Here is an 11,211-nt window from a genome sequence, read left to right as displayed (position 1 = left end):
GGCACTACGCATGAAGACATCTGGAAGGTGCTCTTCAAGGCCAACGAGACATGGCCGGCGATGACCGAGGACCGCGGGCATGACCTGGCCCATCCCGCTAGTGTGGTAGGTTTTCCGTATTTCAAGGTGTATCCTTTACTTGCATATTCAAGGAAGACATCTAAGCTTCCCCATTCTTTTTTTCAGGGCTGGACAAAGAAGGCGGAGTGGGTCCAGTGTCCGGCTCCGCTACCCGAAGACCTAGCAATCCCTCTTCTGACGAAGATGCTGGTTCCGGCACCCTACCAAGCGCCGGAGAAGAAGGTCAAGAAGAAGGTTAAGGAGACTAGGAGTGGTCTCCTCCGTAAGGGCACTTCGGACGTAATGTCTGAAGACGCCGAGACCCACTCCTCCCACACCGATAACGATGAGGAGGAGGAGGAAATCGATTCTCCCCCGGATGGGGAGGGAAGAAAAGGGCGGCCTCCACGCATCTGGAGGAAGAGGCGTCCAAGAAGGGGAAGGTTTCCCTCATGGACAACTCCGCGTGGGACATCGGCAGCGGCTCGGAGTGGCATGCCAGAGATAAGCCCCTGTCCGAATCATGAGTACTCAAAGGCACTGACGCATTCATATACCCAGCCTCTTTACTTCATAATTTTAACATGTTAAATCATGCACTTGCAGTATGGCTCGTTTAGACCTCGAGCGATCCTCATCTTCGGGAAATTCGCTGGATCTGAAGGTGATGGACAACGGTTCCCTTCCGGCGGCCTCCTCTCCCAAGACTACGGAGGACCCTGAAGTGCTATCCTGAAGGACCCTCCCAGATCAGGGGGAGGCACAGGAGGCCATCACGGTGGCGCCGGAGGATGATACCTCGGCCGCCGGACACATGGGGGAGCAGATCCCCATGGAGACTGGCGATGGGGGCCATATCCAATTCGGCCCCGAGCCGAATACGATCCCGGAGACTTATACGGCTCCGGAATCCAGCAAGCAGACTACTTCGAAAGAAGGAGGTGCACCAATTCCACCGGTGACCTTTGTCCATCCAGAGGCACCAGATACTCTACTGAAAGCGCTGCAAAGCGCTTCCATTGTTGGGAACACCGTATCCTTATGGGTACGATGATTGAGAGGGTTCAGTCCATTAACATCGGACTGAATGAAGCCTGCACCAGCCTCCTAACAGGCTTTGAGGTAAGCGACGCAATTGTATAAAAAGAATGTCATAGTATAGACAGTAGCCCCTAAGACTTTGTCCGGTGTTCGGAAGGAAAAGTTGGACAGAGGATGAAGTAATTTTTGCAGGAGACTAACCAAATATGTCTTATGTGAATAAGCAGGCGTCGTTGTTGGCTGCGACCTCTCATACTGCCGAAGTCTCCGGACTGAAGCAGAGTCTAGAGCGGGCCGAGGAAGAGCTCGACCGTGTAAAAAAGTAGCTAGAAGACAAGCAAGGTATGAAATGACCTTTTGTAGATCCATAAGAGATGAATGATTTGTGCTGACCATAGTGCCATGATATTTGTTAGGAGCGGCGACCGAGGTGGAGATCCTCAAGAAGGCGCTAGCCGAGGCCGAGGAGAGAGCGGCAAAGGAACAAGCCGCCTGCGAAAAACATGGGGCCAGGGTCAGTGAGGACCAGCAGGAGCTCCAGGACGCCGTGAGGAAATACGAGTCCTTGGAGCGCACCATTGCGGATCAAGAGTGCGAACTCGCCAAGGCCCGCCAAAGCGCACAAGATGCCCGGGTTGAAGCCCAGGGCGCCCTCCAGGAAATCCAAGAGGCCAGGAAAATCGCGGTGGGTAAGGCCTCCATTATGCAGAGCAAATATGTGTAGAAGAGGTATCTCTTACTAACCCGGATTTGGAGTTCTCCAGGAGCATTTACGGATTTGCCACGCAGTGTTGCCGACGCTGTGGAGTTCTTCCGAGCCGAAGAGGGGAGCTCGACGGAGAAGTTGTTCTGGTTGCAATACCTTGCGCCAGAACATCCGGTGGCCTTTAGCAATCAGCTAAAACAGCTGGTCGAACTGCATAGGGTGGCCGAACTAGCCATGAAGGATTTATTAATCCGGCTATGGCCTACCGAAGTCATACCCAGCTGCTACTTCAGGCTCCTGAAGCGGCTGGCTAATGCCTGCCCCCGGCTTGACGTCATCAAGCGGTCAGTCTGCATTGAGGGTGCCCGGATGGCCTTCGCCCGTGTCAAGGTGCAGTGGGCGAAGATGGACGCCGTCAAGCTCGCGATCGAGGGACCGCCCGCTGGCAAGGAGCACCGCACGCCGGAGCGGTATCTTGGTGATGTCCTCAAGGGATCCCGCATTGTAGAGGGCCAGTGTTCAAAAGACATTATCTTTGAATGAATACCTTCATGTTATCCCGCCCTGTATGATGAAAACAAGACTGATATGTAATATAATGCTTGCTGTTTATTTTGGAAATTTACCTCCTGTGCGGCCGTTTTATTAAATCTGAGAGTTGGCTAGTCGTCGGCTTCAGCCCCCACGTAGGAAGTACGGGGGTATTCGGGTTGAAACGTAAACACTCTTGATCTAAAATTTTGGTCCTTAAAGGAGGTGTTTAGCGCAACGAACCAGGCAATCGGACTATGTGGCTTTATCACCCTAACTTAGCCATAGGAGTTTGACAATACAAATGTAGGCGCAGCCCCTAGTATTCGTTAGTCTGGACTAGGGTGATGTAGACACCTGATCAGGTGAAGGCCGATCTGTCGCATAATGCGGGAAAATTTCAAGAGATTTAATCTCCGAAGAGCTGACCGGCTCACGCCGCATCATGATAGTCAGTTTTCGGCTTTCTCTACTGAGGTGCTCATCCGGATAAACTAGGACACAATCGCAGTAGTTCCCCCTTTACTACCCTAGCCGATAGAGCGAAACGTAAGGTAGTAAGCATAGGAGCCGGGCAACCCAACTATTGACCAAAGACATGATTCAGAGCCGATGCATATAATGCTAAATTCGGGGGCCGAACTATGTTGTAGAAGTGTTCGGACTTGTTGCCGTAGTATGGAGAGCAATAAAGCCCCTGGCGAATTACGGCGTACCAAAGTGTACGGATGCAATCGATAAGAATAGCAAAATAAAATGAAGTAAAAAACCAGTGCCACATGAGTTGGACCGCAAACTATGTTCATTATAATTTTGATTAATACGCCAAAGCATATTTGTACAAATAGTGCGATAAGAAACAGGGCTATTTAACATGCCAAGACCAAGGGGGAGCTGCGTACGGGTCCTAAAAGCAGGTAGAATGATCATCAAGAAGAACATCTAGAGATTCCCCCACACGTCTGTGCTGCTTGCCGCCTTGGTATATCCGTCCTTCAAAAGGACCGATGATCAGGCCATCGAGAGGGGCCTGTGGATAAGAGACCAAAAATGGTAAAAAGGAAAAGGAAAAGTATGTGTGGGAGCCGTATGATGGACCACAGTCAAGTTACGCCTCCATCTATGCCCATGGTATTTTGAGTGCGTAGTTATGTACGTGCGGTACCTATGCCGCCATTTGGTTGAGACGGAGGCCGAATTGCTAGTCGATCTCTTGACGAGCTGGACTGTCCTGCTACAGAGTAGTCCGGACTCGTTTGACAGTGTCCGGGAGCGTGGCCGCCGAATTAAGGTTCTTCTTGTTAAGGCCGCTCTGTACTTCTACTGCCAAGGCTGCAGTGTGCTCCTCGGTATGGAGGGAATGCTTCGTGTTTCCATTGACTGTGATGACACCGCATGGTCCGGGCATCTTGAGCTTGAGATAAGCATAGTGTGGCACCGCATTGAATCACGTAAATGCGGTTCATCCGAGCAGTGCGTGATAGCCACTGCGGAAGGGGACGATATCGAAGATCAAGTCCTCGCTTCGGAAGTTGTCCGGAGATCCGAAGACGTAAAATTCCCCGCTCTCAGCCCCTAGTCCGGGCTGGGCATAGTTTGGATGTTGCTCCTCTGTAATCATGAGGGATCGCATCAAGTCCAGAGCCTCGCTTAAAGGCGAGGTTTGTCGAGGGAGAAAAGAATCCGTGGAGTATGGCGGGGAGGGAATTTCTCGGCCAAGCTCACACAATGCTGACTCCAAGAGTTCGAAGCCAGCATCCGGGGAAGAGTCTAGCTTTGTGATGGTTGCCGGCAACACTACTTCCTCCGGCTCTCCAGTACTGGGCCTAGTGGCCACAGGTAGTTCGGCGGGTTCAGAAATCCCGTCTTCGGTCCTAGCGAGGCGCTCCGGCTCTAAGGCCAGAGCGGAGGTTGGGGTCGTGAATCCTTGGAAGATCAAGTCTCCTCGGATATCAGCGGCATAATCCAAGTTTCCAAAACTAATATGGTGACCTGGGGCGTAGCTGTCGATCTGCTCTAGATGGCCAAGCGAGTTGGCCCGCAGTGCGAAGCCGCCGAATACGAAGATCTAGCCGGGGAGAAAAACCTCCCCTAGGGCAACATCATTGCAGATGATGGATGGAGCCATCGAACCTTCTGACGGTGACATAGTGGAACTCTCAATGAAAGCACCAATGTTGGTGTCAAAACCGGCGGATCTCGGGTAGGGGTCCCGAACTGTGCGTCTAAGGTCGATGGTAATAGGAGGCAGGGGACACGCTGTTTTACCCAGGTTCGGTCCCTCTTGATGGAGGTAATACCCTACGTCCTGCTTGATTGATATTGATGAGTATGAGGATTACAAGAGTTGATCTACCACCAGATCGTAATGGCTAAAACCCTAGAAGTCTAGCATGTATAATTATGATTACCTCTACGGACTAAACCCTCTGGTTTATATAGACACCGAAGGGGACTAGGGTTGTACAAAGTCGGTTATAGAGAAAGGAATCTTCATATTCGATCGCCAGGCTTGCCATCCATGCCAAGGAGAGTCCCATCCAGACACGGGAGAGAGTCTTCTGTCTTGTATCTTCATAGCCCATTAGTCCGGCCCATGTCACACAGGCCAGACGCCCGAGGAACCCTTAATCCAGGACTCGCTCAATAGTCCCTTATGTTAAACATGAGATTGTTGCTATTGCACCCATACTTCATAGTTCCTTGAATCAAAAGCATGATTGCTATGATGTTATTATAACTTCTATTAATGTCACTTGTGCCAATAATATGCAAAACCCCAAGCTTGGGGATGCTAGTTTTGCTATGACCTCTACTTATTGCAATGATCATGATTGGGGTGATGATTCTTCTTATGAACTTGAAAATTTATTTAAGCCTCATGATGAATATGTTTGCGATAATATTGAAAGTGGGTTTGGAAGAGTGTCAACTTTAGGAAATAATGATCCCACTATTTTGGAGATTGATCAATCTTATGAAATTTTTGATAAAAGTGGGTTTGGAGAGGTCATGACTTTATTTGATGATAATCCCACTATTTCGGAAGAGTGTCAACTTTGCATGCATGTGGATCATGTAGAGAATATGTTTTATGATAGCTATATTGTTGACTTTGAGTATGATCACACATGTAATTATTATGAGAGAGGAAAATATGGTTGTAGGAATTTTCATGTGACTAAATTACCTATCATTATGTTGAGATTGTTATTGTTTCTTTCTTCTTCCTTGCATATGCTAGTTTTTGCTTGTCTTCATAATTTGTTTTCTTATAAAATACCTATGCATAGGAAGTATGTTAGACTTAGATGTGTTTGTCACGTGTTTTGTGATGCTCTCTTTGTGCTTAAATTCTTGTCATTCATGTGAGAATCATTAAAATTATCAATGCATAGATAAAAGGCTTTAAAGAAAAGCACTTGTTGGGAGGCAACCCAATTTTATTTTTTGTTTTCGCTTTTTAGGTTCTGTTTTGCAATAAATACTTCATATATCCTCTGGTTAGATGTTGTTTTGTGTTTAATTAGTGTTTGTTCCAAGTAAGACCTTTGGGGTAGCTTACGGTGATAGTTGATTTGATCTTGCTGGAAAAACAGAAACTTTTGCGCCCTGGAAAATAATTTTCATTTTTAACAGAAGTGTGCTTTTAAGTTGATCCTGTTTGAAGAAGATTGATAAACAAATTTCTTAGGTCGTCTAATTTTTCAGAATTTTTGGAGTTACATAATTATTCGAGAGTTACAGATTACTACAGACTGTTCTGTTTTTGACAGATTCTGTTTTCTTTATGTTGCTTGCTTATTTTGATGAATCTATGGATAGTATCGGGGGGTATGAACCATGGAAAAGTTGGAATACAGTATATATTACACCAATATAAATAAAGAATGAGTTCACAACAGTACCAAAAGTGGTGATTTATTTTATTATACTAACGGAGCTTATGAAATTTTCTGTTCGGTTTTGTGTTGTGAAGTTTTTAAGTTTTGGGTAAGGATTTAATGGATCATGAAATAAGGAGTGGCAAGAGCCTAAGCTTGGAGATTCCCAAGGCACCCCAAGGTAATATTCAAGGACAACCAAGATCCTAAGCTTGGGATGCCCCGGAAGGCATCCCCTCTTTCGTCTTCATCTATCGGTAACTTTACTTGAGGCTATATTTTTATTCACCGCATGATATGTGTTTTGCTTGGAGGGTTTTGTATGATTTGACTCTTTGCTTTTTAGTTTTCCACAATCATCCTTGCTGTACACACCTTTTTAGAGGAACACGCATGAATCATGATTTATTAGAATACTCTATGTGCTTCACTTATATCTGTCGAGCTAGGCAATTTTGCTCTAGTGCTTCACTTATATCTTTTTATAGCACGGAAGTGGTTTTATTTTATAGAAATTGTTGAACTCTCATGCTTCACTTATATTATTTTGAGAGTCTTTAAACAGCATAGTACTTTGCTTGGGTTATAAAATTAGTCCTAATATGATAGACATCCAAGGGGGGTATAATAAAAACTTTCATATAAAGTGCATTGAATACTATGAGAAGTTCGATTCGTTATGATTGTTCTGAGATATAAAGATGCTGATATTAGAGTCATGCTAGTGAGTAATTGTGAATTTGAGTAATACTTGTGCTCAAGTTTGTTATTCCCGTAGCATGCACGTATGGTGAACCGTTATGTGATGAAGTCGGAGCATGATTTATTTATTGACTAGTAAAATGCCCGTGCGTTGCTACGGTTTGGATAGTAGAGAAGAGTTCCATCGAGTGCAACACATGTAATTTTAAAATAAGTAGAAAAATATCAAATGCTTACATATGCTTCTTTGGTAAGTACAATGCTTCCATCCCAATGTAGCACACAAGTTCGAATTCATGCAATTTTTCCTTTGAAGTTCTAGCAAATCTATGTTGAGGCTTGTTGAAAACTGTCAATTCTTATTTATTATAGCAACCAAAAGACATCCTACAAAGAAATGAATACACTCTGAATTGCTGGTGTTCATTGGTTCAACTATCAATACTCTCTTGTGTTCATACTTACAATCATGACGTGTGTAGCCGTTGAATCCTATGCATGGAAGCATTGCATATATATCAAACAATATTTACCATGTAAGACACCAAATAGAAAGAAATGAGCTAATAGAACATACAGAACACCTTATTTCACAGTTACATGCCAGAGACATTTTTTCCAAAAAGGAGAAAATCCCCCGGCCTCTGCATCGCAATACCCGGTGACTCTATATCTAGATTCTAGAGCTTAACTGTTACACTGACCACATAGTATGTTCTTCATGAAGAATTATTTTAAAATTACAATCTGAAAAATTCTTGTAAACTGGTATCTCAAGAAAATCACTTGATTTCAGAAGAAACAGATAAAAATAATAAAGGAGCTTGACATATACAGATTAGTTTGAATTAGTACTACTTAAAATGTTATCATTCTGGTCTTACATTAGAAGTATCAACCACCAAATTACTCCATATCCTAGTGGTTGCACGTGAGCCGTAGGATTTGCGTGAGAGAGCCTGGGCGACACAATGCAGTTCCCGATCGGCACAATTTGTCGTTTCCAGTCTTTTTTCCTCACCCATTCCCTTTCCTCTTTCTGCCATTGTGATAAGGTTCTTCAGCACAAAATCGGCGGCCGGTGGAGGGCAAGCTGCTCGGCGGCGATAACTCGCGCGGCCGCGACGGCGAGTGGAGGATCAGCTGATTGGCGGCGATAAATCGTGCGACCGAGACGGGGGAGAGCAAGGCCGTGCGGCGAGGAACTTCAGTCGTTGTTGCGTCGATAGCTCGTGCGACCGCATCGGGGAAGAGACGTCCGCGCGAGGAGGGAGCCTAGCTGCTTGCTGCTGACAGCTCGCGCGACTGCGGCCTGTGCAGCAGAGGCGTGTCCGCACGACTACGGAGCTAAGCCGCTAGGTGAGTCCCTCCAAAAACTACGCTCGTGTTGTCCTCCCTCTGTTTTTAATCGCTCCCTCTGTTATCCTCCCAGTCGTGTGTGGGGTGGTGCTGGGGGAGGGTGTGGAGAGGAGAGAGCCCGGAGAGGAAGAGGCACACACAGCGGGAGACATTTTTGTTCATCAATCCCGTGGGTTGAGTAGTTACATAGCAACAGCTAGGCTATGTGGATTCACAGGGAGCATTCAGATGCAATTTTCCTATCCATCAAATGGATTTCATTTATTTGATGGACATTTTTTTGGGAATTCACATAGCTAGCGACCATGGGGATATATGCAGGGATTGAGATTGAGAGGCAAACTTATTTTGACTTTTTTTTTGCAGACAATGAATTGGAAATTTTATTCAACATACCTGGGGCTATTTATTGATTCTGTGCATTATTGCAAGCATTAGTTAGGCAATTATATGCTTGGCAGATGATATTTTCCAAAATAACACTTGGGGTAAGAACAAGGTTGTGTGAACTGAACTGAACAAGGCAAGACATTTCAATTATATTTTTTGTATAGTGGCCTGAGCAAGGTTGCCTGCACAATCATATATGTTGCTGCATGTAGCACTGCCTGCTGCGAAGTTCCGTTGATATTGGTATTCTTTTCAATATTGATTGAAGAATCATCACAAAGAGTCCTTACAATGGTTTGTTGCATGTACTGGTTCTCTCTCACATGCCTGAATCTGTATGGGAAATTTTCAGAGTTGTTAACATGCATTAGTTATGCAATTATACTTGGTATGATGCATGTACTGGTTCGTTCTTGCAGGCCTTAATTAGTACATGATTTTTTTTCATAGAGTCCTTAACATGCATCAGCTATGCAAGTATATGTTAAACAGAGGAGGGACATTTTGTTCATCAGATGGGGGCCATTTTATTTTGGATTTGGCTAACAGAGTAGGAACTTTTTACTGTCATTAAAACCTTTTTCCCCTTTATCTTGTGCCATCCCCCGTATACTTGCCAATTTGTTCCCCTTTACCATCTGCAGGGCTAACTGGTCATGGCCACTACTCTTTATTTTCTCTTTTTTGTCGCAGCTGAAGGCTTAGTCCAGCACAACAATGGATGCAACCTGTCCGTGGGACTGTCCGCGACTTAGAAGTTCAATTCAACAAAGCTGCCAACATCTTTCCGTGCAAAAGTACAAAAACTCAAACCCTCACCCCCATCTCGTTTTGGTGTCCTTTATTTAAAGCATGGCAAAAAAATGTGTCGCCTCTGTTTTATATAGACCAATTTTTCACTGGGACAGAAATATTGCCTACAAAGGCAAACTAAAGTAGCCTGTAATAGTAAACCATGTGTTGCAGAAATGCACACCATGCTGCCTGCATGGCAAAGCACAAGAAGATTGACTTGTTCCATTGGTCTAATTTTGACAGCTTTATAACTCGATCAGTTCTAAACAAAAAATATGTTGTTCAACTACAACATGACCACTTGCTAAATCCTAGGTGTTATCAATAAACAATAACGCTAGATTGATTGTGCAGTTTACAGAATTGGTGAAATTTGCACTCCATCTTCCAACATCCGAAGTGGTCAAGTTTAATTAATTAGAGCTGGGTAAAGAAGGTATGTGACCTAGAAATTCAAACACTAAGCCTGGCTGACACAACTCCTTTCACTTGCGGTCATGCCGATTTCGTAGGTCTGGAGTTGTCAGTTTTGGCTGACCTTTGTTTTTTGTGTTCCTGCATACACCGACCAAGTGCCTCAATGGGGTCATGCTGATTTCTTGCACCATGTGAGCCCGACCAAGAGGAGCTAGCCAGATTTGGAGTTCTTGTTGCCGCCATCCTCCGTTGCCCATCAGGCTTGGCCTTTCGTAGGTGTGTGTACTGCATGCTTTCATGTTCGGTGGCGGTCTAGCACCAATCTGCAGAGGAGCTTGCCAGATTTGGAGTTGTCGTTGCCGCTAACCTATTTTGTCCGGCCGCCTTCTGTAGGTGTGTATTCCAGATCACGCCGCGCCGCTGTTCTGCAGGTCCGGCTCAGGCCGGCCGGCCCTCTCCGGCTCTCCCACTCTCTCTCAGTCCCTCCCCTCCCCTCCAGCCGTATCTCTCGTCCTCTCCCTCCCCTGCAGCAGCAGCAGCAGCAGCAAGGCGCTGGGCGGAGGAGAGACCAAGAGGGTCGGAGGCGAAAGGGAGAGTCGGAGCCCAAGGGAGAGTGGAGGCGGGGGCAGCCGCCGACGCAAGGAAGCCTCCTACGGCGTGCCCTCTCCCCCTCTCTGTCACTGGATAAGATAGAAGAAAGGAGCGCGGGTTGAATTCTAAGAAATTCAGGGGCTAATTTATAAAACCGAATCGTTTTTTCAGAATACCACTTAAAGAGGGACTGTGGGTTTAATTCAAAACAACATAAGGACTTTTTTGTAAAATGTGCGACGACGGACGACCAGAAACAGTAGTTGCTTTATTATTAGGGAAGATTGTCTTCTTTATGAGTGGCAGTTGGGGACGACCAATGGTCTTTTCCTACCAATCTATCCCCCTAGGAGCATGCGTGTAGTACTTCATTTCAATAACTAATAGATTTTTGTAATAAGTATGTGAGTTCTTTATGACTAATGTTGAGTCCATGGATTATACACACTCTCACCCTTCCACCATTGCTAGCCTTTCTAGTGCCGCACAACTTTCGCTGGTACCATAAATCCACCATATACCTTCCTCAAAACAGCTACCATACCTACCTATTATGGCATTTCCATAGCCATTCTGATATATATTGCCATGCAACTTTTCACCATTCTGTTTATTATGACACGTTCCATCATTGTCATATTGCTTTGCATGATCATGTAGTTAACATCGTATTTGTGGCAAAGCCACCATTCATAATTCTTTCATACATGTCACTCTTGATTCATTGCACATCCC

At 45.4% G+C, this 11,211-nt stretch overlaps 1 long non-coding RNA gene across 1 annotated transcript; it reads left to right on the top strand.

Moving 5' to 3' along the window:
• Positions 1-7,876: 7,876 nt before the first annotated feature.
• LOC125520025 (uncharacterized) lies at positions 7,877-10,923 on the top strand. The gene is made up of 4 exons (XR_007288395.2): positions 7,877-8,283; positions 9,367-9,470; positions 9,823-10,161; positions 10,279-10,923. It is a non-coding gene; the product is annotated as an uncharacterized LOC125520025 (long non-coding RNA).
• Positions 10,924-11,211: the final 288 nt, after the last annotated feature.

This window comes from Triticum urartu, chromosome 7A (genome assembly GCF_056163025.1).
Source record: "Triticum urartu cultivar PI428250 chromosome 7A, HENAU_Tu73, whole genome shotgun sequence".
Lineage (NCBI taxonomy): Eukaryota > Viridiplantae > Streptophyta > Magnoliopsida > Poales > Poaceae > Triticum > Triticum urartu.
The sequence above is the reverse complement of the archived record's forward strand: the minus strand, read 5'-3'. Positions and strand labels throughout refer to the sequence as shown.